We start from the raw sequence: 26,209 nt of genomic DNA on the forward strand, positions 1-26,209 counted from the left end.
AAAGGGGTCAGTCTTCCAGCCGTTCACCAGCACCGAGCTGTAAATGTCGCAATACATCAGGTTAACATACAAACAGAACAACCTGCCAAGCCGCAGCCTACGCAGAGCCTTACCCATGAATTCGTGAGAGACCCGGTCAAAAGCCTTCTCCTGATCCAGACTGACCAGGGCCGCGTGTGTACGGCGGCTTTGCATGTAATGCACCGTGTCCCTCACCAGGGCAAGACTGTCGGCCACCCTACGGCCAGGAATGCCGCAGGTTTGGTCCGATCCGATGATCTGTCCGATGACAACCTTCAGTCTGTTGGCCAATACTTTGGCGAGGATCTTGTAGTCCACGTTCAGGAGAGAGATGGGACGCCAGTTTTTCAGGTCACATCTCTCCCCCTTCCGCTTATACAAGATCGTGATCATGCCTTCTCTCAAGGACGGTGGCATTCTACCCTCCACCACCATCTCCTCATAGAGCTCCAGCAGGTCCGGACTGATCAAGTCCCCCAGCGCTACATAGAGCTCTGCTGGGAGACCATCACTGCCCGGGGTCCTGCCGGGTCTGAAGGATTTAGCGGCAGAGAGCAGTTCCTCCACCGTCAGGGGTACATCCATAGCCTCCGTACCTGCAGGATCAAGATGATTAGTGATACCTGACAGGAATTTATCGGCGGCTTCGGGGTCAGTGGTTTTCCGGGAGTAGAGGCTTCGGTAGTAGTCTGTGACGACTCCCATCACCTCCTTCTTCCCAGAATGCATGTTTCCGGTCTCATCTCGAAGTTCCTTCAGGGGCGTGTGGCCGGCATGGAGTTTCCTGAAAAAGAACGAGTTACATTTCTCACCCTTCTCCAGGTTCTCCACCTTGGAACGAAAGACAATTCGCTTGGATTCCTCCTCAAAGTGCCTTTTCAGGCCCTTTTTGGCTTCCTCCAGCTCCTTCCTGACGTCCCAGCCGCATTGAAGGAGGTCTTGCAGGGATCGCAGCTGACGCTGCATCTCTCTGAAGTCTCTCTTCCTCTCACACGCCTGTTGACGACTTTTTGCCTGAAAGAAACAACGAAATTCAACTTTAACATATTCCCACCAGTCACAGGTTTTGTCAAAGAAAACTTTATCATTCCTCCAAACAATATAGGCGTCTCTAAGTTCCGCCAGTACCTCCTCTCTTTCCAGCAGGGCACAATTCAGCTTCCAGGAGCCAGGGCCGGGAGGAAAACCGTGGCCGATGGCACCCTGGAAGAGAATGGCCCTGTGGTCAGAGAAGAAGCAGGGGACCATGGAGTGCCCATGCTGCTTGACTGCCCGGGAGGTGAACACAAAGTCAATCCGAGAACGAAGTGAGCCATCGGGTCGGCTCCATGAATAGTTCACAGAGCCAATCCCCATGGAGCCCACAACGTCCTGCAAGGATGCTTCGGTTACCATCTCGATAAGCAGTTTGGAACTGACATCCAGTTTGATTGAAGTGCCGGAACTTCGTCCATCCTCTTCGATGGGGCAGTTGAAGTCCCCGGCCATCACCACTGCCCTAGTGGTGGCGAGCTGGGTCCGCAGGGTCTGGAATAGTTCCAGGCGCTCAGCCTTCATAGGGGGAGCGTACACGTTGATGAGCCTAATCGGCTCTCCTGCCCAGGAACCGTCTACGACCAACAAGCGGCCGCAGGCGAGCTCCTGGACAGAGTCAACAGTAAATACGCTTCCCCTAATCAGGATGGCAACCCCTGCAGACTTACAGTCGCCCCCACCAGACCAGTAGGACGGGCCATGGGTCCACTGCCTGGCCAGATGATGGTATGACCTGGAAGAGGGGAGAGTACATTCCTGCAGCATAAATACATCACTCGACTGCTTGGAAAGAAAAGTTAGCACCATCTGACATCTAGTCCTATCTCTAACACTCCTCACATTGAGGCTAAAGATGTTAAGTTTAGCAGCCATGGGGGAGAATAAAGAAGGTTAGTGCAAACGATACACCTTAGTTACCAGTCCGGTCGGGCGGATCCTCCTCTCCTGGCGGGTCCGAAAGATCCAGCAGGCCCTCTGACAAAAACTGTTCCAGGATTGTAGCCACCTGGATGTCTGTTGTGAAGTCGATGACCTCAGGTTCAGACACGAGTTCCTCCACCATCTGCTCCATTTCCTCCTGCTGCGCAAGGGAATCTTCGCAGATTTCCACGACTTGTCGCTTTGAGGACTCAGCAGCTGGGCTGTCCCTCACCTTTCTCTTCCTCTGGATGGCACCTGAGGAGACAAGAGGGGGAAAATCCTCCAGGGAGAGGACTCCAGCAGCTGGAGGGGAAGATGTTAGTGCTGCTGGAGCTGGGGAGAAGGGAGGCTGGGTTGGGAGGGGTGCAGGTGACAGGACCACTGAGATGGGTGGGTAGGAGAAGGTGAGAGCCTCAGTGGGGGTGACAGGGGTTGGGGACGGGGGGGTGGGGAGGGCCGGGCGAGGGAGGGTGGGAAGGGTAGGGCGAGGGAGGGCCGGGAGAGGGGGGGGAGGGACTGTCGTCTTCTTACCATCCTTCTTTTTCCCGGTCTTCTGTGCCGCTGGAGCTCTGGCTGGGGCGGGGTTCCCTCTGGCTGGAGCTTTCGCTGCTACAGTTGCCCAGGATCGATCCCTCTTCGGGCAGTCCTTGTAAGAGTGGGCTGCTTGTCCGCAGAGGTTGCACATTGTCCGTTTCGGGCAGTCTTTGGTCTCGTGTCCTGTTACCCGGCAGTTCTTGCAGGCGTCCTCCTTGCAGTCCTTCATCGAATGACCCTTCTTGCTGCATCTCCTGCAGATCTGCGGCATGTCCGGGTAGTAGATGAGGCCGTAGGAGTTGCCCAGCGAGAATGACTGGGGCAGGTGCTGGAGGCCGTCTTCCGCGCTTGAATCCTTGTTGAGTCGGACGATTACCGACCACTTGCCAGTCCAGAAGCCGAGTCCGTTCAGGATGTGGGTGGGTTCCCTCACCACTGTGCAGAACCGCTTCAGGAGCGTGGTGATGTCTTTGCCGGGGGTGTGTGGGTTCCGCATTGAGACCGTCACCCGCCTTTCCTCTCTTTGGACAGGGCAGTTGCCCACAAAGCGAGAGAAAGGGGATTCAGGCCTCGCCGCTTTCACCATCTCCCAGTACCTTCTGCAGATGTTGATCGAAGCGAAGGTCACGAAGAACATCCCGGTCATGAAGGCCTGGATGCTGATGGTCTCCGGCTTAGCGAAGCCCTGGTCCAGGAGCATCTTCTGGCAGAACACTTCTTCCGTCATGTCCGGCACTCTCCCGTCCACCTCCTTCAGCTTCAGGGCCACCGTCTGCTTCATCCAGGGCTCCAGGGTTGGAGCAGCCTGGTTCGGCTTCCTGGTGGCCTGTCCGCTTGAGGAGGCTTCAGGAGGAGATGTCCTGGCCTGGGCCGGCTCACCTGGTCCATCAGCCTTCTCCTTCTGGGTGGCAGGGTTGCTGGTTGAGGCCATGGCTTCTTCCAGCTGTTCCTGTCGCTTGGGGAGGATCTTCGATAGCTCTTTCCCGAAGGGGGCGGAGCTATGCAAATCTTCTCCTTGCTGGCCGAGGTTCTTCCACGAAATTTCTTCCGCAGCGGTTCCTCGTCGAGCTTCTTCTGCGGCCGAGCTTCTTCAAAGATCCCCTTCAGCAGCGGCTCTTCTCCGAAGGTCTCTGTCGCAGTTCTCCTTCTTCCCGGCAGCGATCTCCCGGAGCTTCTTCCCCGATGGCGGCTTCTCCCTTCTGGATCGTCGTCTTCGCTGGTTCTTCTCCGCAGTTCGTCGCCGGCTTCGTCTGGAACGCTCTTGGATCGCTAAGCTAGTGTTTATAGCCCCCAGTGGTTCTCCGAGCTATCTATCCTTACAAGGACTGATAAGAACAGATACTACACTTGATCTTAGCCAAAAGGCCGAGAAGCGATAACCCGAATGGGCCGGCCGTTGACCGAGCCTGCCTAATACTGCTGTTCACCCCTTGCAGCGATTGATTCAGCCTACTCCTAGGCAATTCCATGGGGCCCTGCAGGCTCACACACATTTACAGCTACTAAGCGGGAGGGAGGTGAATAAAGGCCGGAGAGGAAGCTACACAGGATTTGCTTCTTTTGCTTGCACCACAATGCAGTGCTGAAAGAGGAGGAATCTACATAAAAACGCCTTCCTGGCAACGCCCAAATGCCCTCCTGCCATGCAGATAAACACTGGCAGCGGCAGCAAGTGCATGCCCACAGCCACCCCTTGTTCCTTCACACCTTGTATCAGCTGTAATCCAGTCCAGTCCGGTGCTGCCTGCTGAGCAGCACTGACCAACACTGCCTGGGCCCAGGCTTTTATCTATCTCTGAGGCAGGCCCCATTATGATGTCAGAAAGCTGGCTCTGGAATCCTGAGGGCTCCACTATGACACGTGCAAAGTTCCGTCTGAACTTTATATAAGACGGTGAGGCTCAGTCAGTCACTCAGTGTTGCCTGAGAGGGCAACACTGCAACAGCCGGCCGCCAGGCTGTCTTTTTTTTGCACATTTATTTGCCTCCAGGAGGCCACAAGAGGGAGACAAGGGACTGCAAAATGGAAAATAAGCATCCACCAACTTTACAGACAACTTCTCTTTGCTCCTACAACCTCCATCCTTGCACAGTTTGTTATTCTTCTAGGTAACATAGTAACAAATCCAAATTGCTGCTCTCTTTGTAGGCAAGCAAGGCTTTGTTGCAACTGCAATTCTTACTTCTTCTTGAAATGTAGGGACGACAGTACATTCCATCACATCCATGTAGTGTACACAGGTAGGTCCATTGTGGCGGGCAGGCAGGCGGGCGGGCGGGCGGCTTTAATGGCTGTTTGCTGTTCCCCTACTCCACTCCGCTATTTGACTGTGGTGCTGCATCAATCAGTGGCTGGCTCAGGTGCAGCTCTTTAACCTACCTAGGAGGGAGGGCGGAGAGAAGACAAGGAAGGTGAATGAGCTGTTCCAATGTGAAATGCCGGAAACACAGAAACACAGAAGACACACACACAACAAGAGGTGGCAATGTATTAATTAATTGCATTTAATAAATGAGCTCATTATCACACATGACTGTACAAATGCATTGTCCAACAGGTGTTGAAATAATGGGATTAAAAGGGGAGATCCCATCAGAAAGACAAAAACAATAGCAAACACAAATAGCACTTTTGGAATCTGATTTTAGTCAACACATAAGGGAAGGGTGCACCGGTCCTGGAAATACTGCAATACCAGGTCAATGCGTGGAGTGGACAGAGCAAGCTCTATTTCCATCTCCCTGTTCTAAAAATCCATTTAATATATGGTCCCCAGATAGGGGACGTATCAGATATTAAACTGATAAGAACAGATCCGGTTTCCACTCAGATCCGTCTCGAGTTAAATTTTAAACTTCAAATTTAAAGACTTGATCATCATTATGAAAAACCAAAATATAATTTTTATTTCTCTTTTTTTTGTAAGTAAAATTAATAAAACAAACCATTTCTTACAGCGATTACACCTACCATATCCACAAGATGTTCTCGAAGATCTTGACCATCCCACTCCAAATTTACAATACACGCCAACCAGGTTGGCACTTTATATCTTTCAAGAAAATCGGATATATCTCCTCTTAGACAAGTTCGTACCCGCCTCCGAACCTTCTCAAAATTAATTTTCTCTCTTAATTCCTCTATGTCTTTTACTAATTTATCTCTTTCTGCTCTATTTTCATCTGAAACAACATTTTTTTCCACAATTTTTCTCCTTTTTGTTTCATCACTCCTTTTAACCTCAACGCTTTTCCATCCTCCTCCCACTTCCTGTGGCTTATCCTCTTTTCCTGAGGTAACTTTCTCTTCCTTTCTTTTAACTATCTGTTCCTTTCTTTTAACGGTCTTCTTACTCTCCTCCTTTACTTCACTTTTGCTTTTCTTTAAACAATTTTTAAACACATGCCCTTCTTCTCTACACATGTTACACACTTTACCCTTCTCACAATCATTGTACATATGACCTTCTTGGAAACATTTTGTACAGAATATTTTCCCACAATTTTCCTTCACATGTCCATACTCTTTGCAATTATGGCAAAAAATCCCCATTCCAAAAAAATAGAGATTCCCACTTGCACTGCCAATTTTAAAGCGTGCTGGAGGAAGCAATAAGTTTCCAGCCTCTCCAACTGCCTTAATTTTACACAGGAATTTCCATTTGCCTGTCCAAAATCCAAAGGGATTAAAGACCTTACCCTTCTCCACCACCTCCTCACAGAACTTAGTGAGAAAACATATAATATCGTCTTTACACACATAGGGGGAAAACATTTTAACAATCACCAACTTTTTGCTAGGAGCAAAGTGTGGTGTTACAATCACACCAACCAGTCTTGGATCCTGCTTCTTCTCCTTCAAAGTGTCCAGAAAGTCCAGATAAATTTCCTCCGTACAAAAGGTGACATCGAAGCATCCTCTTCTTGGATAGTCCATTACAGACAATATCCATTGTCTCTCCAACTGGAAAAGACCAAGCAAGAGTACCTTTGTTAGGAATTCCAAGTCCCTGCTTTGTCCTCCAGATTCCTCCATCGTAAAACGAACAGCATTCCGAGTCCGCATGTAGTCAGGGATTTCCTCCATCCTGCCGCAAAAAAGCCAACGATATCCAACGAAATCCAACGAACTCCAACGATAATACCTTCAGCACCTAAATGCCAGGCAAGTGATCGCTCCCCGTTGCCCTGGACTAATCCTCTCCCCCAATAGCAGCAGAGGGGTTAAGTCTCTTGTAAAAGAGACGATCCCCCCAGGCCAAGGAAAAGGGTACCAGGGCACCTCCTGACCAAGAAACAAGGCAATACCCTAAAGTACTACACTTGATCTTAGCCAAAAGGCCGAGAAGCGATAACCCGAATGGGCCGGCCGTTGACCGAGCCTGCCTAATACTGCTGTTCACCCCTTGCAGCGATTGATTCAGCCTACTCCTAGGCAATTCCATGGGGCCCTGCAGGCTCACACACATTTACAGCTACTAAGCGGGAGGGAGGTGAATAAAGGCCGGAGAGGAAGCTACACAGGATTTGCTTCTTTTGCTTGCACCACAATGCAGTGCTGAAAGAGGAGGAATCTACATAAAAACGCCTTCCTGGCAACGCCCAAATGCCCTCCTGCCATGCAGATAAACACTGGCAGCGGCAGCAAGTGCATGCCCACAGCCACCCCTTGTTCCTTCACACCTTGTATCAGCTGTAATCCAGTCCAGTCCGGTGCTGCCTGCTGAGCAGCACTGACCAACACTGCCTGGGCCCAGGCTTTTATCTATCTCTGAGGCAGGCCCCATTATGATGTCAGAAAGCTGGCTCTGGAATCCTGAGGGCTCCACTATGACACGTGCAAAGTTCCGTCTGAACTTTATATAAGACGGTGAGGCTCAGTCAGTCACTCAGTGTTGCCTGAGAGGGCAACACTGCAACAGCCGGCCGCCAGGCTGTCTTTTTTTTGCACATTTATTTGCCTCCAGGAGGCCACAAGAGGGAGACAAGGGACTGCAAAATGGAAAATAAGCATCCACCAACTTTACAGACAACTTCTCTTTGCTCCTACAACCTCCATCCTTGCACAGTTTGTTATTCTTCTAGGTAACATAGTAACAAATCCAAATTGCTGCTCTCTTTGTAGGCAAGCAAGGCTTTGTTGCAACTGCAATTCTTACTTCTTCTTGAAATGTAGGGACGACAGTACATTCCATCACATCCATGTAGTGTACACAGGTAGGTCCATTGTGGCGGGCAGGCAGGCAGGCAGGCAGGCGGGCGGGCGGGCGGCTTTAATGGCTGTTTGCTGTTCCCCTACTCCACTCCGCTATTTGACTGTGGTGCTGCATCAATCAGTGGCTGGCTCAGGTGCAGCTCTTTAACCTACCTAGGAGGGAGGGCGGAGAGAAGACAAGGAAGGTGAATGAGCTGTTCCAATGTGAAATGCCGGAAACACAGAAACACAGAAGACACACACACAACAAGAGGTGGCAATGTATTAATTAATTGCATTTAATAAATGAGCTCATTATCACACATGACTGTACAAATGCATTGTCCAACAGGTGTTGAAATAATGGGATTAAAAGGGGAGATCCCATCAGAAAGACAAAAACAATAGCAAACACAAATAGCACTTTTGGAATCTGATTTTAGTCAACACATAAGGGAAGGGTGCACCGGTCCTGGAAATACTGCAATACCAGGTCAATGCGTGGAGTGGACAGAGCAAGCTCTATTTCCATCTCCCTGTTCTAAAAATCCATTTAATATATGGTCCCCAGATAGGGGACGTATCAGATATTAAACTGATAAGAACAGATTTTTGATTGAAAAATGCTTTATTGACAATCAATCGTCATCATACAAACATTACTGCGACGCAGCGCGAGCCATGAAGCAGCAAATAATAAATAATAACAGTCGTCAAACATAACATGACAGTATAATACACAGTACAGGCTAGCCTATGCTATACATTACACCACATGCTACACTAACATTCTTGCATTCACTAAAGCCAAACAACAAAGCATTACAGACAAGTGATGGGATAGGGGAGTGGGTAGGGGGGGATAGGGAAGCGGGAAATCACAGGCCCGAAGCTTTATTGAAAGACAACACACAAGAAGGGAGAGTGGGGGGAAGGGGAGTATCAGTCCTCTTCCTCATCGACGTCCGGGCTGTCCCAGGTGGAATAGTCTCTGAGCAGGCTGTGGATCAGCCTGCGGCAGTCCTGGACGGACACACTCTCTCTCCGCAAAATCAGACGATTCCTGGCGAACCATATAGCGTCCTTAAAACAGTTCATAAGGCGCCAGGCTTCCTGGATTGCTCCATCCGTGGTATTCCCAGGAAATAGTCCATAAAGTACCGAGCGGTACGACAGTCTGTTCCTGGGAACTGAGTCCTTGAGTTCGTGTTCCAAGGCTTTCAACAGACCCTGTGCAAAGGGGCACTGCCAGAAAATGTGCAAAGATGTTTCCTCCGTGAAGGGGCACCTGGGGCAGTACCGGGTCTTGCACAGGTTGCGGGCATGCATGAATGACCTAAGAGGCAGTCCTCCCTGGATGGCCATCCATGAAATGTCCTTGTGCCCGTTGGTCAACCTGCCAGATGACACGTTAGTCCAAACAGTCTCCAACGTGTCGGCATGAAGCCCTGGAACAAACTCCAGTGAGTCCTTTGCTCTGATGTGCTTGTGGATCGTCTTAGGTTTCCACAAGTCGGGCTTAAGACCCTCCAGTTGATGCTCCCTCACAAACCGGACGACATCTCCGTAGAACCAGGGAGCGTGCCAGTTGTAAGGGAAGGAGCTGTCCCACTTATCCCAGCCAAAACCTCGCCAGAGGGGAAGGAGGAAGTAGCGGGACATGGCCTTGCCCGCAGAGCCGTTTGCTGTCCTCAGAGTCCTACGAACACAGTCACATACAAAAGCGATCCGCAGCAGAGTGGGAATGTCGGGTATACCCTTCCCACCTTTGCGGGGCTCCTTGTACATAACAGTCCGCTTTACTCTGTCCATTTTCGAGCCCCAGATGAAGCGAAACACAGTCCTGGTAATGGCCCTCGAGACCGTTGCAAGAGGGGGCCATGCCTGTGCAGTGTATTGTAGCACAGGCAAGACTTCGTTACGCAGGACCATTGCTTTGCCCTCAATAGTGAGTTGTCTGAGGCTCCACAGTCCGATCCTTTGGTTGACTTTGGCCAAGCGTTCTTCCCACGACTTTAGGGCTGCACCTTCCTTACCGAACCAGACTCCCAGAATTTTGATGAAGTCCGGCTTGATAGTAAACGGGAAGGAGGCAGGAGAAGGCAGGTACCACTTTCCGAAGAGCATGGCTTCCGACTTCCCGCAGTTGACTTTTGCCCCTGAAGCGCGTCCGAACTCCTCACAGGTCTGGACGAGTGCAGTCACCGAACTCTGGTCAGCGCAGAAGACGGTCACGTCGTCCATGTACAGCGAGCATTTGACCTCGAAGTGTCCTGGACCTGGTGCGGTGATCCCTCTGATCTCTCCATTCTGCCGGATAGCCTCTGCGAAGAGCTCTATAACACAAACAAAAAGGAGAGGTGAAAGAGGACAGCCTTGTCTAACCCCCGACGATACAGGAAAGGGGTCAGTCTTCCAGCCGTTCACCAGCACCGAGCTGTAAATGTCGCAATACATCAGGTTAACATACAAACAGAACAACCTGCCAAGCCGCAGCCTACGCAGAGCCTTACCCATGAATTCGTGAGAGACCCGGTCAAAAGCCTTCTCCTGATCCAGACTGACCAGGGCCGCGTGTGTACGGCGGCTTTGCATGTAATGCACCGTGTCCCTCACCAGGGCAAGACTGTCGGCCACCCTACGGCCAGGAATGCCGCAGGTTTGGTCCGATCCGATGATCTGTCCGATGACAACCTTCAGTCTGTTGGTCAATACTTTGGCGAGGATCTTGTAGTCCACGTTCAGGAGAGAGATGGGACGCCAGTTTTTCAGGTCACATCTCTCCCCCTTCCGCTTATACAAGATCGTGATCATGCCTTCTCTCAAGGACGGTGGCATTCTACCCTCCACCACCATCTCCTCATAGAGCTCCAGCAGGTCCGGACAGATCAAGTCCCCCAGCGCTACATAGAGCTCTGCTGGGAGACCATCACTGCCCGGGGTCCTGCCGGGTCTGAAGGATTTAGCGGCAGAGAGCAGTTCCTCCACCGTCAGGGGTACGTCCATAGCCTCCGTACCTGCAGGATCAAGATGATTAGTGATACCTGACAGGAATTTATCGGCGGCTTCGGGGTCAGTGGTTTTCCGGGAGTAGAGGCTTCGGTAGTAGTCTGTGACGACTCCCATCACCTCCTTCTTCCCAGAATGCATGTTTCCGGTCTCATCTCGGAGTTCCTTCAGGGGCGTGTGGCCGGCATGGAGTTTCCTGAAAAAGAACGAGTTACATTTCTCACCCTTCTCCAGGTTCTCCACCTTGGAACGAAAGACAATTCGCTTGGATTCCTCCTCAAAGTGCCTTTTCAGGCCCTTTTTGGCTTCCTCCAGCTCCTTCCTGACGTCCCAGCCGCATTGAAGGAGGTCTTGCAGGGATCGCAGCTGACGCTGCATCTCTCTGAAGTCTCTCTTCCTCTCACACGCCTGTTGACGACTTTTTGCCTGAAAGAAACAACGAAATTCAACTTTAACATATTCCCACCAGTCACAGGTTTTGTCAAAGAAAACTTTATCATTCCTCCAAACAATATAGGCGTCTCTAAGTTCCGCCAGTACCTCTTCTCTTTCCAGCAGGGCACAATTCAGCTTCCAGGAGCCAGGGCCGGGAGGAAAACCGTGGCCGATGGCACCCTGGAAGAGAATGGCCCTGTGGTCAGAGAAGAAGCAGGGGACCATGGAGTGCCCATGCTGCTTGACTGCCCGGGAGGTGAACACAAAGTCAATCCGAGAACGAAGTGAGCCATCGGGTCGGCTCCATGAATAGTTCACAGAGCCGATCCCCATGGAGCCCACAACGTCCTGCAAGGATGCTTCGGTTACCATCTCGATAAGCAGTTTGGAACTGACATCCAGCTTGATTGAAGTGCCGGAACTTCGTCCATCCTCTTCGATGGGGCAGTTGAAGTCCCCGGCCATCACCACTGCCCTAGTGGTGGCGAGCTGGGTCCGCAGGGTCTGGAATAGTTCCAGGCGCTCAGCCTTCATAGGGGGAGCGTACACGTTGATGAGCCTAATCGGCTCTCCCGCCCAGGAACCGTCTACGACCAACAAGCGGCCGCAGACGAGCTCCTGGACAGAGTCAACAGTAAATACGCTTCCCCTAATCAGGATGGCAACCCCTGCAGACTTACAGTCGCCCCCACCAGACCAGTAGGACGGGCCATGGGTCCACTGCCTGGCCAGATGATGGTATGACCTGGAAGAGGGGAGAGTACATTCCTGCAGCATAAATACATCACTCGACTGCTTGGAAAGAAAAGTTAGCACCATCTGACATCTAGTCCTATCTCTAACACTCCTCACATTGAGGCTAAAGATGTTAAGTTTAGCAGCCATGGGGGAGAATAAAGAAGGTTAGTGCAAACGATACACCTTAGTTACCAGTCCGGTCGGGCGGATCCTCCTCTCTGGAGCCTGGCGGGTCCGGAAGATCCAGCAGGCCCTCTGACAAAAATTGTTCCAGGATTGTAGCCACCTGGATGTCTGTTGTGAAGTCGATGACCTCAGGTTCAGACACGAGTTCCTCCACCATCTGCTCCATTTCCTCCTGCTGCGCAAGGGAATCTTCGCAGATTTCCACGACTTGTCTCTTTGAGGACTCAGCAGCTGGGCTGTCCCTCACCTTTCTCTTCCTCTGGATGGCACCTGAGGAGACAAGAGGGGGAAAATCCTCCAGGGAGAGGACTCCAGCAGCTGGAGGGGAAGATGTTAGTGCTGCTGGAGCTGGGGAGAAGGGAGGCTGGGTTGGGAGAGGTGCAGGTGACAGGACCACTGAGATGGGTGGGTAGGAGAAGGTGAGAGCCTCAGTGGGGGTGACAGGGGTTGGGGACGGGGGGGTGGGGAGGGCCGGGCGAGGGAGGGTGGGAAGGGTAGGGCGAGGGAGGGCCGGGAGAGGGGGGGGAGGGACTGTCGTCTTCTTACCATCCTTCTTTTTCCCGGTCTTCTGTGCCGCTGGAGCTCTGGCTGGGGCGGGGTTCCCTCTGGCTGGAGCTTTCGCTGCTACAGTTGCCCAGGATCGATCCCTCTTCGGGCAGTCCTTGTAAGAGTGGGCTGCTTGTCCGCAGAGGTTGCACATTGTCCGTTTCGGGCAGTCTTTGGTCTCGTGTCCTGTTACCCGGCAGTTCTTGCAGGCGTCCTCCTTGCAGTCCTTCACCGAATGACCCTTCTTGCTGCATCTCCTGCAGATCTGCGGCATGTCCGGGTAGTAGATGAGGCCGTAGGAGTTGCCCAGCGAGAATGACTGGGGCAGGTGCTGGAGGCCGTCTTCCGCGCTCGAATCCTTGTTCAGTCGGACGATTACCGACCACTTGCCAGTCCAGAAGCCGAGTCCGTTCAGGATGTGGGTGGGTTCCCTCACCACTGTGCAGAACCGCTTCAGGAGCGTGGTGATGTCTTTGCCGGGGGTGTGTGGGTTCCGCATTGAGACCGTCACCCGCCTTTCCTCTCTTTGGACAGGGCAGTTGCCCACAAAGCGAGAGAAAGGGGATTCAGGCCTCGCCGCTTTCACCATCTCCCAGTACCTTCTGCAGATGTTGATCGAAGCGAAGGTCACGAAGAACATCCCGGTCATGAAGGCCTGGATACTGATGGTCTCCGGCTTAGCGAAGCCCTGATCCAGGAGCATCTTCTGGCAGAACACTTCTTCCGTCATGTCCGGCACTCTCCCGTCCACCTCCTTGAGCTTCAGGGCCACCGTCTGCTTCATCCAGGGCTCCAGGGTTGGAGCAGCCTGGTTCGGCTTCCTGGTGGCCTGTTGGCTTGAGGAGGCTTCAGGAGGAGATGTCCTGGCCTGGGCCGGCTCACCTGGTCCATCAGCCTTCTCCTTCTGGGTGGCAGGGTTGCTGGTTGAGGCCATGGCTTCTTCCAGCTGTTCCTGTCGCTTGGGGAGGATCTTCGATAGCTCTTTCCCGAAGGGGGCGGAGCTATGCAAATCTTCTCCTTGCTGGCCGAGGTTCTTCCACGAAATTTCTTCCGCAGCGGTTCCTCGTCGAGCTTCTTCTTCTGCGGCCGAGCTTCTTCGAAGATCCCCTTCAGCAGCGGCTCTTCTCCGAAGTTCTCCTTCTTCTTCCCGGCAGCGATCTCCCGGAGCTTCTTCCTCGATGGCGGCTTCTCCCTTCTGGATCGTCGTCTTCGCTGGTTCTTCTCCGCAGTTCGTCGCCGGCTTCGTCTGGAACGCTCTTGGATCGCTAAGCTAGTGTTTATAGCCCCCAGTGGTTCTCCGAGCTATCTATCCTTACAAGGACTGATAAGAACAGATTTTTTGATTGAAAATTGCTTTATTGACAATCAATCGTCATCATACAAACATTACTGCGACGCAGCGCAAGCCATGAAGCAGCAAATAATAAATAATAACAGTCGTCAAACATAACATGACAGTATAATACACAGTACAGGCTAGCCTATGCTATACATTACACCACATGCTACACTAACATTCTTGCATTCACTAAAGCCAAACAACAAAGCATTACAGACAAGTGATGGGATAGGGGAGTGGGTAGGAGGGGATAGGGAAGGGGGAAATCACAGGCCCGAAGCTTTATTGAAAGACAACACACAAGAAGGGAGAGTGGGGGGAAGGGGGGTATCAGTCCTCTTCCTCATCGACGTCCGGGCTGTCCCAGGTGGAATAGTCTCTGAGCAGGCTGTGGATCAGCCTGCGGCAGTCCTGGACGGACACACTCTCTCTCCGCAAAATCAGACGGTTCCTGGCAAACCATATAGCGTCCTTAAAGCAGTTCATAAGGCGCCAGGCTTCCTGGATTGCTCCATCCGTGGTATTCCCAGGAAATAGTCCATAAAGTACCGAGCGGTACGACAGTCTGTTCCTGGGTACTGAGTCCTTGAGTTCATGTTCCAAGGCTTTCAACAGACCCTGTGCAAAGGGGCACTGCCAGAAAATGTGCAAAGATGTTTCCTCCGTGAAGGGGCACCTGGGGCAGTACCGGGTCTTGCACAGGTTGCGGGCATGCATGAATGACCTAAGAGGCAGTCCTCCCTGGATGGCCATCCATGAAATGTCCTTGTGCCCGTTGGTCAACCTGCCAGATGACACGTTAGTCCAAACAGTCTCCAACGTGTCGGCATGAAGCCCTGGAACAGACTCCAGTGAGTCCTTTGCTCTGATGTGCTTGTGGATCGTCTTAGGTTTCCACAAGTCGGGCTTAAGACCCTCCAGTTGATGCTCCCTCACAAACCGGACGACATCTCCGTAGAACCAGGGAGCGTGCCAGTTGTAAGGGAAGGAGCTGTCCCACTTGTCCCAGCCAAAACCTCGCCAGAGGGGAAGGAGGAAGTAGCGGGACATGGCCTTGCCCGCAGAGCCGTTTGCTGTCCTCAGAGTCCTACGAACACAGTCACATGCAAAAGCGATCCGCAGCAGAGTGGGAATGTCGGGTATACCCTTCCCACCTTTGCGGGGCTCCTTGTACATAACAGTCCGCTTTACTCTGTCCATTTTCGAGCCCCAGATGAAGCGAAACACAGTCCTGGTAATGGCCCTCGAGACGGTGGCAAGAGGGGGCCATGCCTGTGCAGTGTATTGTAGCACAGGCAAGACTTCGTTACGCAGGACCATTGCTTTGCCCTCAATAGTGAGTTGTCTGAGGCTCCACAGTCCGATCCTTTGGTTGACTTTGGCCAAGCGTTCTTCCCACGACTTTAGGGCTGCACCTTCCTTACCGAACCAGACTCCCAGAATTTTGATGAAGTCCGGCTTGATAGTAAACGGGAAGGAGGCAGGAGAAGGCAGGTACCACTTTCCGAAGAGCATGGCTTCCGACTTCCCGCAGTTGACTTTTGCCCCTGAAGCGCGTCCGAACTCCTCGCAGGTCTGGACGAGTGCAGTCACCGAACTCTGGTCAGCGCAGAAGACGGTCACGTCGTCCATGTACAGCGAGCATTTGACCTCGAAGTGTCCTGGACCTGGTGCGGTGATCCCTCTGATCTCTCCATTCTGCCGGATAGCCTCTGCGAAGAGCTCTATAACACAAACAAAAAGGAGAGGTGAAAGAGGACAGCCTTGTCTAACCCCCGACGATACAGGAAAGGGGTCAGTCTTCCAGCCGTTCACCAGCACCGAGCTGTAAATGTCGCAATACATCAGGTTAACATACAAACAGAACAACCTGCCAAGCCGCAGCCTACGCAGAGCCTTACCCATGAATTCGTGAGAGACCCGGTCAAAAGCCTTCTCCTGATCCAGACTGACCAGGGCCGCGTGTGTACGGCGGCTTTGCATGTAATGCACCGTGTCCCTCACCAGGGCAAGACTGTCGGCCACCCTACGGCCAGGAATGCCGCAGGTTTGGTCCGATCCGATGATCTGTCCGATGACAACCTTCAGTCTGTTGGCCAATACTTTGGCGAGGATCTTGTAGTCCACGTTCAGGAGAGAGATGGGACGCCAGTTTTTCAGGTCACATCTCTCCCCCTTCCGCTTATACAAGATCGTGATCATGCCTTCTCTCAAGGACGGTGGCATTCTACCCTCCACCACCATCTCCTCATAGAGCTCCAGCAGGTCCGGACAGATCAAGTCCCCCAGCGCTACATAGAGCTCTGCTGGGAGACCATCACTGCCCGGGGTCCTGCCGGGTCTGAAGGATTTAGCGGCAGAGAGCAGTTCCTCCACCGTCAGGGGTACATCCATAGCCTCCGTACCTGCAGGATCAAAGTGATTAGTGATACCTGACAGGAATTTATCGGCGGCTTCGGGGTCAGTGGTTTTCCGGGAGTAGAGGCTTCGGTAGTAGTCTGTGACGACTCCCATCACCTCCTTCTTCCCAGAATGCATGTTTCCGGTCTCATCTCGGAGTTCCTTCAGGGGCGTGTGGCCGGCATGGAGTTTCCTGAAAAAGAACGAGTTACATTTCTCACCCTTCTCCAGGTTCTCCACCTTGGAACGAAAGACAATTCGCTTGGATTCCTCCTCAAAGTGCCTTTTCAGGCCCTTTTTGGCTTCCTCCAGCTCCTTCCTGACGTCCCAGCCGCATTGAAGGAGGTCTTGCAGGGATCGCAGCTGACGCTGCATCTCTCTGAAGTCTCTCTTCCTCTCACACGCCTGTTGACGACTTTTTGCCTGAAAGAAACAACGAAATTCAACTTTAACATATTCCCACCAGTTACAGGTTTTGTCAAAGAAAACTTTATCATTCCTCCAAACAATATAGGCGTCTCTAAGTTCCGCCAGTACCTCCTCTCTTTCCAGCAGGGCACAATTCAGCTTCCAGGAGCCAGGGCCGGGAGGAAAACCGTGGCCGATGGCACCCTGGAAGAGAATGGCCCTGTGGTCAGAGAAGAAGCAGGGGACCATGGAGTGCCCATGCTGCTTGACTGCCCGGGAGGTGAACACAAAGTCAATCCGAGAACGAAGTGAGCCATCGGGTCGGCTCCATGAATAGTTCACAGAGCCGATCCCCATGGAGCCCACAACGTCCTGCAAGGATGCTTCGGTTACCATCTCGATAAGCAGTTTGGAACTGACATCCAGCTTGATTGAAGTGCCGGAACTTCGTCCATCCTCTTCGATGGGGCAGTTGAAGTCCCCGGCCATCACCACTGCCCTAGTGGTGGCGAGCTGGGTCCGCAGGGTCTGGAATAGTTCCAGGCGCTCAGCCTTCATAGGGGGAGCGTACACGTTGATGAGCCTAATCGGCTCTCCCGCCCAGGAACCGTCTACGACCAACAAGCGGCCGCAGACGAGCTCCTGGACAGAGTCAACAGTAAATACGCTTCCCCTAATCAGGATGGCAACCCCTGCAGACTTACAGTCGCCCCCACCAGACCAGTAGGACGGGCCATGGGTCCACTGCCTGGCCAGATGATGGTATGACCTGGAAGAGGGGAGAGTACATTCCTGCAGCATAAATACATCACTCGACTGCTTGGAAAGAAAAGTTAGCACCATCTGACATCTAGTCCTATCTCTAACACTCCTCACATTGAGGCTAAAGATGTTAAGTTTAGCAGCCATGGGGGAGAATAAAGAAGGTTAGTGCAAACGATACACCTTAGTTACCAGTCCGGTCGGGCGGATCCTCCTCTCTGGAGCCTGGCGGGTCCGGAAGATCCAGCAGGCCCTCTGACAAAAATTGTTCCAGGATTGTAGCCACCTGGATGTCTGTTGTGAAGTCGATGACCTCAGGTTCAGACACGAGTTCCTCCACCATCTGCTCCATTTCCTCCTGCTGCGCAAGGGAATCTTCGCAGATTTCCACGACTTGTCGCTTTGAGGACTCAGCAGCTGGGCTGTCCCTCACCTTTCTCTTCCTCTGGATGGCACCTGAGGAGACAAGAGGGGGAAAATCCTCCAGGGAGAGGACTCCAGCAGCTGGAGGGGAAGATGTTAGTGCTGCTGGAGCTGGGGAGAAGGGAGGCTGGGTTGGGAGAGGTGCAGGTGACAGGACCACTGAGATGGGTGGGTAGGAGAAGGTGAGAGCCTCAGTGGGGGTGACAGGGGTTGGGGACGGGGGGGTGGGGAGGGCCGGGCGAGGGAGGGTGGGAAGGGTAGGGCGAGGGAGGGCCGGGAGAGGGGGGGGAGGGACTGTCGTCTTCTTACCATCCTTCTTTTTCCCGGTCTTCTGTGCCGCTGGAGCTCTGGCTGGGGCGGGGTTCCCTCTGGCTGGAGCTTTTGCTGCTACAGTTGCCCAGGATCGATCCCTCTTCGGGCAGTCCTTGTAAGAGTGGGCTGCTTGTCCGCAGAGGTTGCACATTGTCCGTTTCGGGCAGTCTTTGGTCTCGTGTCCTGTTACCCGGCAGTTCTTGCAGGCGTCCTCCTTGCAGTCCTTCACCGAATGACCCTTCTTGCTGCATCTCCTGCAGATCTGCGGCATGTCCGGGTAATAGATGAGGCCGTAGGAGTTGCCCAGCGAGAATGACTGGGGCAGGTGCTGGAGGCCGTCTTCCGCGCTCGAATCCTTGTTCAGTCGGACGATTACCGACCACTTGCCAGTCCAGAAGCCGAGTCCGTTCAGGATGTGGGTGGGTTCCCTCACCACTGTGCAGAACCGCTTCAGGAGCGTGGTGATGTCTTTGCCGGGGGTGTGTGGGTTCCGCATTGAGACCGTCACCCGCCTTTCCTCTCTTTGGACAGGGCAGTTGCCCACAAAGCGAGAGAAAGGGGATTCAGGCCTCGCCGCTTTCACCATCTCCCAGTACCTTCTGCAGATGTTGATCGAAGCGAAGGTCACGAAGAACATCCCGGTCATGAAGGCCTGGATGCTGATGGTCTCCGGCTTAGCGAAGCCCTGGTCCAGGAGCATCTTCTGGCAGAACACTTCTTCCGTCATGTCCGGCACTCTCCCGTCCACCTCCTTCAGCTTCAGGGCCACCGTCTGCTTCATCCAGGGCTCCAGGGTTGGAGCAGCCTGGTTCGGCTTCCTGGTGGCCTGTTCGCCTGAGGAGGCTTCAGGAGGAGATGTCCTGGCCTGGGCCGGCTCACCTGGTCCATCAGCCTTCTTCTTCTGGGTGGCAGGGTTGCTGGTTGAGGCCATGGCTTCTTCCAGCTGTTCCTGTCGCTTGGGGAGGATCTTCGATAGCTCTTTCCCGAAGGGGGCGGAGCTATGCAAATCTTCTCCTTGCTGGCCGAGGTTCTTCCACAAAATTTCTTCCGCAGCGGTTCCTCGTCGAGCTTCTTCTTCTGCGGCCGAGCTTCTTCGAAGATCCCCTTCAGCAGCGGCTCTTCTCCGAAGTTCTCCTTCTTCTTCCCGGCAGCGATCTCCCGGAGCTTCTTCCCCGATGGCGGCTTCTCCCTTCTGGATCGTCGTCTTCGCTGGTTCTTCTCCGCAGTTCGTCGCCGGCTTCGTCTGGAACGCTCTTGGATCGCTAAGCTAGTGTTTATAGCCCCCAGTGGTTCTCCGAGCTATCTATCCTTACAAGGACTGATAAGAACAGATACTACACTTGATCTTAGCCAAAAGGCCGAGAAGCGATAACCCGAATGGGCCGGCCGTTGACCGAGCCTGCCTAATACTGCTGTTCACCCCTTGCAGCGATTGATTCAGCCTACTCCTAGGCAATTCCATGGGGCCCTGCAGGCTCACACACATTTACAGCTACTAAGCGGGAGGGAGGTGAATAAAGGCCGGAGAGGAAGCTACACAGGATTTGCTTCTTTTGCTTGCACCACAATGCAGTGCTGAAAGAGGAGGAATCTACATAAAAACGCCTTCCTGGCAACGCCCAAATGCCCTCCTGCCATGCAGATAAACACTGGCAGCGGCAGCAAGTGCATGCCCACAGCCACCCCTTGTTCCTTCACACCTTGTATCAGCTGTAATCCAGTCCAGTCCGGTGCTGCCTGCTGAGCAGCACTGACCAACACTGCCTGGGCCCAGGCTTTTATCTATCTCTGAGGCAGGCCCCATTATGATGTCAGAAAGCTGGCTCTGGAATCCTGAGGGCTCCACTATGACACGTGCAAAGTTCCGTCTGAACTTTATATAAGACGGTGAGGCTCAGTCAGTCACTCAGTGTTGCCTGAGAGGGCAACACTGCAACAGCCGGCCGCCAGGCTGTCTTTTTTTTGCACATTTATTTGCCTCCAGGAGGCCACAAGAGGGAGACAAGGGACTGCAAAATGGAAAATAAGCATCCACCAACTTTACAGACAACTTCTCTTTGCTCCTACAACCTCCATCCTTGCACAGTTTGTTATTCTTCTAGGTAACATAGTAACAAATCCAAATTGCTGCTCTCTTTGTAGGCAAGCAAGGCTTTGTTGCAACTGCAATTCTTACTTCTTCTTGAAATGTAGGGACGACAGTACATTCCATCACATCCATGTAGTGTACACAGGTAGGTCCATTGTGGCGGGCAGGCAGGCAGGCAGGCAGGCGGGCGGGCGGGCGGCTTTAATGGCTGTTTGCTGTTCCCCTACTCCACTCCGCTATTTGACTGTGGTGCTGCATCAATCAGTGGCTGGCTCAGGTGCAGCTCTTTAACCTACCTAGGAGGGAGGGCGGAGAGAAGACAAGGAAGGTGAATGAGCTGTTCCAATGTGAAATGCCGGAAACACAGAAACACAGAAGACACACACACAACAAGAGGTGGCAATGTATTAATTAATTGCATTTAATAAATGAGCTCATTATCACACATGACTGTACAAATGCATTGTCCAACAGGTGTTGAAATAATGGGATTAAAAGGGGAGATCCCATCAGAAAGACAAAAACAATAGCAAACACAAATAGCACTTTTGGAATCTGATTTTAGTCAACACATAAGGGAAGGGTGCACCGGTCCTGGAAATACTGCAATACCAGGTCAATGCGTGGAGTGGACAGAGCAAGCTCTATTTCCATCTCCCTGTTCTAAAAATCCATTTAATATATGGTCCCCAGATAGGGGACGTATCAGATATTAAACTGATAAGAACAGATACTACACTTGATCTTAGCCAAAAGGCCGAGAAGCGATAACCCGAATGGGCCGGCCGTTGACCGAGCCTGCCTAATACTGCTGTTCACCCCTTGCAGCGATTGATTCAGCCTACTCCTAGGCAATTCCATGGGGCCCTGCAGGCTCACACACATTTACAGCTACTAAGCGGGAGGGAGGTGAATAAAGGCCGGAGAGGAAGCTACACAGGATTTGCTTCTTTTGCTTGCACCACAATGCAGTGCTGAAAGAGGAGGAATCTACATAAAAACGCCTTCCTGGCAACGCCCAAATGCCCTCCTGCCATGCAGATAAACACTGGCAGCGGCAGCAAGTGCATGCCCACAGCCACCCCTTGTTCCTTCACACCTTGTATCAGCTGTAATCCAGTCCAGTCCGGTGCTGCCTGCTGAGCAGCACTGACCAACACTGCCTGGGCCCAGGCTTTTATCTATCTCTGAGGCAGGCCCCATTATGATGTCAGAAAGCTGGCTCTGGAATCCTGAGGGCTCCACTATGACACGTGCAAAGTTCCGTCTGAACTTTATATAAGACGGTGAGGCTCAGTCAGTCACTCAGTGTTGCCTGAGAGGGCAACACTGCAACAGCCGGCCGCCAGGCTGTCTTTTTTTTGCACATTTATTTGCCTCCAGGAGGCCACAAGAGGGAGACAAGGGACTGCAAAATGGAAAATAAGCATCCACCAACTTTACAGACAACTTCTCTTTGCTCCTACAACCTCCATCCTTGCACAGTTTGTTATTCTTCTAGGTAACATAGTAACAAATCCAAATTGCTGCTCTCTTTGTAGGCAAGCAAGGCTTTGTTGCAACTGCAATTCTTACTTCTTCTTGAAATGTAGGGACGACAGTACATTCCATCACATCCATGTAGTGTACACAGGTAGGTCCATTGTGGCGGGCAGGCAGGCAGGCGGGCGGGCGGGCGGCTTTAATGGCTGTTTGCTGTTCCCCTACTCCACTCCGCTATTTGACTGTGGTGCTGCATCAATCAGTGGCTGGCTCAGGTGCAGCTCTTTAACCTACCTAGGAGGGAGGGCGGAGAGAAGACAAGGAAGGTGAATGAGCTGTTCCAATGTGAAATGCCGGAAACACAGAAACACAGAAGACACACACACAACAAGAGGTGGCAATGTATTAATTAATTGCATTTAATAAATGAGCTCATTATCACACATGACTGTACAAATGCATTGTCCAACAGGTGTTGAAATAATGGGATTAAAAGGGGAGATCCCATCAGAAAGACAAAAACAATAGCAAACACAAATAGCACTTTTGGAATCTGATTTTAGTCAACACATAAGGGAAGGGTGCACCGGTCCTGGAAATACTGCAATACCAGGTCAATGCGTGGAGTGGACAGAGCAAGCTCTATTTCCATCTCCCTGTTCTAAAAATCCATTTAATATATGGTCCCCAGATAGGGGACGTATCAGATATTAAACTGATAAGAACAGATTTTTTTTTTTTTTTTTTTTTTTTTTTTTTTTTTTAAAACCATTCAGTTTAACTTAAAGCAACAGTACACAAACCATTTTGCATTTTAAGGCATAAGTTGCCTTAGTCGTACATCATCATGGCTATTTTATTCCAAACAATAATAATCAAGACACAGAAAGGATTGTGAAGAACAAAAATAAAACAGGAATAAATCTTATCAATTAGCTATATTTCACCAACCTTCTCCACTTCTTAAATTTCCATATCCCCTCTGCGTCTATACCACCACCGCACTGACTATCCCAACGATAGACTACGTATAGTCTTGACAAAACCATCCTCACACACTCACCAATGGGTACCCACTTATGTTTGAAAACACCTAAATTACGTACATCCCATAAGCTTTCCATTATACACACCATAATCAACCATAAGATCCTATCACTTACTCTGTTACAAGCCCCTATAGCAAACATCGCAACCTTCCAATCCACAAACTTCACCCCAGCTAACTCCTTACAGACGCCACCCATCCTCCTCCATACCTCATACGAATAATTGCAGTCCCAAAAAAGATGCCTAACAGTCTCCCGTGAATTACACCCAACCCTTGGACACACCTCAAATCTAACTAGCATTCTCCTCCTCTGCACATCTCTAACAGGCAATATATCATGCAACGCCATCCACACTATGTCCTTTTGTCTATTGGACATACCTCTCACGCCTAACTTCTTCCAAGTATCCACAACATCCTCTCCTCGCAAACCCACAATGTTACACACAACCTCATTCACACACAATCTTTTTAGCACAGCCTTCTTATCCAGAAACCCACCCATAGGCACTGCAATCAAATCATATTTCCTAATGAACCTTTCAATCACAACATACCATACCGGACATACATAAGCAACAGGCACAGTAGCGTCTCTCTTAAACCAATTTAACCCATAAAGCATCCAACCGGCCATATACCTTACCATATACGCACTCTTATTTCCTTTCCCCAAGAGCCCCACCACTGTTTTAATATAATTTAACCCAAGAAAGACCTCCACATTCGGAAAATCCAAACCTCCATTCTCACAAGACTTATAAACATACTCACGCTTCAACTTTTCCATTTGACTTCCCCACAGAAAGGTAAACACCATTTTCTCTGACTTTTTGATTTTCCTACTAGCGGAGGGAAAAATACTAGCCACAAAAACCAAAATAGGCAAAATCACTGTCTTAATTATCAACACCTTCCCTGATAAAGTCAGGTCTCTAAGTCTCCAAAAATTCAATTTCTTCTCAATCCTCTTGCCACATTCATCCCAACTCTCATTCCCTCTCAAGTCCTCATTAAACTGTATCCCCAACACTTTTACTGCACCCACTTCATTCCTCACTCCCTCCATACTTACCCTCCTATCCCCAAAGCACTTAAAGACACACTTATCCCAATTCACCTTAAAAGCTGATGCCCCACAAAAAAAATCCAACCATAATTTTGCTCTATTCAACCCAGCCATACAATCACTCATAACCACAACATCATCCATATAACCCAGAATTTTAACGTATTTACCTCCACTCCCTGGGATCAAAAAACCTTTCACCACTTTATCTTTTCTTACCAAACACATCAAACTTTCGATCACACAAATAAACAAAACTGGGGACATAGGACACCCCTGTCTTACCCCAGATCTCACACATACTTTTGAACTTAAATTACCATTCACCAACACTTCACTTGACACATCCCTATACAAACACTTCACACCTTCCAAAAACCTCACTGGGAAGCCCATCCTAACAAGTACAGCAAACATAAACACATGCGACACTCTATCAAACGCCTTTTCGAAATCTAACGCAAGCATCATACACTTCTGTTTCCTACTCATACAGTCCCCAATCAAATCTCTCAGCAAAACCAAATTATCAGACATACTCCTACCTGGCACAGCACAGACTTGGTCTTCACCCACAACCTTTCCTACCACCTCACGCATACGATTAGCCAAAATTTTACTAAAACATTTATAATCCACATTCAGCAGTGAAATCGGTCTCCAATTACCCAAACACTTCTTATCCCCTTTCTTATAAATCAAAACAATCACACCCTCTTTCATAGACTCACACAAAACCCCCTTATCCCATATAAACTTACATACTTCCACCAAATCCAACCCTATTATCTCCCAGGCCTTCACATAAAATTCCACAGGAATACCATCTTTACCAGGTGTTTTATTTTTCCCCGCACTCATTATCACTTTCTTTACTTCTTCAGACGTTACATCCTCATTCAACCCCACACAATCCTCCTCTCTAAGAACATTTTCCAAACCATTCAAAACTTCATCCATCAACCCGATATCAATCCACTTTTTGCCATATAGTTCTGAATAAAACGATTCCACCACTTTTAACACATCCATACCCACTATACGCTCCCCCTTCGCATTAACAATTTCATCCATATCATCTTTCTTACCACACATTTTCTTGAAAAAAAACCTTGTGCATTTTTCATTTTTATCTAAGAACTCCACTTTAGACCTAAAAATAATCTCCTTTCCCTTTCTTTCCAAAACTTGCTTTAACTCGTTCCTTGCCTCCTCTAGCAAATCACTCAAATCAATTCCCTTCTCACCCATCTTCCGCAACCATTCTATCCTAATATTCAATTCCTTATACTGGTTACGTTTCCTAGCAGCCTGCTTGTATCCCCATCTCACAAAAAAATTTTTAATCTGCCCTTTCATCCAATCCCACCATTTAAGCACATCCACAAAACTATCTTTTTCTCCCTTCCACACATCATACTTTCGTTTGAACTCATCCATCACTTCAACATCCTCCAATAATCTAGTATTCAACTTCCACACCCCTTTCCCAAAACAAAGTTTACTACTTACCTCCACCCATACCCGTAAACATACATGGTCTGAAAAAGGTACCTCATTCTGAACCATCTTATTACACACTAAACCCTTAGATATGCAAATACGATCAATTCTTGACTCAATACCCCCTCTATCTGATTTATATGTTGGCGGTGGTGGTTTACCCAATGACAATTCGGCTGCATCTATAAAAGAAAAATCAGATATAAGTTGGTTAAGCTTTTTCCCAGTTACATCCAGACCATCCCCATCAAAAGAACAATTAAAGTCTCCCAAAAAAAAGGTAGGAATCCTTCCAGGTAAGAACAAACTTAGCTTTTCCAACAACGCCAGCCTTTTTGCTCTATCTATAGGACAATAAGTATTCACCACCCTAACCCTAACTCCCCTGCAACATACCACTGCAATTACACATCTACCTGTTTCCACCACTGTATAACTCTCCAGATCCATACCCATATTTCCTAATAGGATCCCCACCCCATCATTCTTATTGGAAGTAGATCCTGACCAGACATACTGCCCATATGGCCAATCCCCCTCCCCCAGTGACTCAGATATACCACACTCTTGCAGGCATATGATCTCTGCCCCAAGATTCCTAACATAGTCCAGCACAACAGCACGTCTAGGCTTTGATGTAATTTGCCTGACATTCAAGGATAAGACATTAAGTGTAATTTTGGGGTCCATATTTTGATCTTTTTCCGTAGATATCCACCAATACCCCACTGTTTAATCAGCCTACACCTCCT

At 50.5% G+C, this 26,209-nt stretch overlaps 3 non-coding genes and 4 pseudogenes across 3 annotated transcripts; all 7 read right to left on the reverse strand.

Annotated features, from left to right (window-relative positions):
- Nucleotides 1-3,786: 3,786 nt before the first annotated feature.
- LOC142654522 (U2 spliceosomal RNA) lies at nt 3,787-3,888 on the reverse strand (annotated as a pseudogene).
- Nucleotides 3,889-5,173: 1,285 nt separating this feature from the next.
- Nucleotides 5,174-5,360, reverse strand: LOC142654303 (U2 spliceosomal RNA). The gene has a single exon (XR_012848988.1). It is a non-coding gene; the product is annotated as a U2 spliceosomal RNA (small nuclear RNA).
- Nucleotides 5,361-6,724: 1,364 nt separating this feature from the next.
- On the reverse strand, nt 6,725-6,864 carry LOC142654571 (U2 spliceosomal RNA; annotated as a pseudogene).
- Nucleotides 6,865-8,161: 1,297 nt separating this feature from the next.
- Nucleotides 8,162-8,335, reverse strand: LOC142653780 (U2 spliceosomal RNA; annotated as a pseudogene).
- Nucleotides 8,336-19,531: 11,196 nt separating this feature from the next.
- Nucleotides 19,532-19,633, reverse strand: LOC142654523 (U2 spliceosomal RNA; annotated as a pseudogene).
- Nucleotides 19,634-20,930: 1,297 nt separating this feature from the next.
- LOC142653543 (U2 spliceosomal RNA) lies at nt 20,931-21,121 on the reverse strand. Its single transcript, XR_012848471.1, has one exon. It is a non-coding gene; the product is annotated as a U2 spliceosomal RNA (small nuclear RNA).
- Nucleotides 21,122-22,410: 1,289 nt separating this feature from the next.
- Nucleotides 22,411-22,606, reverse strand: LOC142654137 (U2 spliceosomal RNA). The gene has a single exon (XR_012848891.1). It is a non-coding gene; the product is annotated as a U2 spliceosomal RNA (small nuclear RNA).
- Between the last annotated feature and the right edge of the window lie 3,603 nt (nt 22,607-26,209).

Source organism: Rhinoderma darwinii, chromosome 5 (assembly GCF_050947455.1).
Source record: "Rhinoderma darwinii isolate aRhiDar2 chromosome 5, aRhiDar2.hap1, whole genome shotgun sequence".
In the NCBI taxonomy this organism is placed as follows: Eukaryota; Metazoa; Chordata; class Amphibia; order Anura; family Rhinodermatidae; genus Rhinoderma; species Rhinoderma darwinii.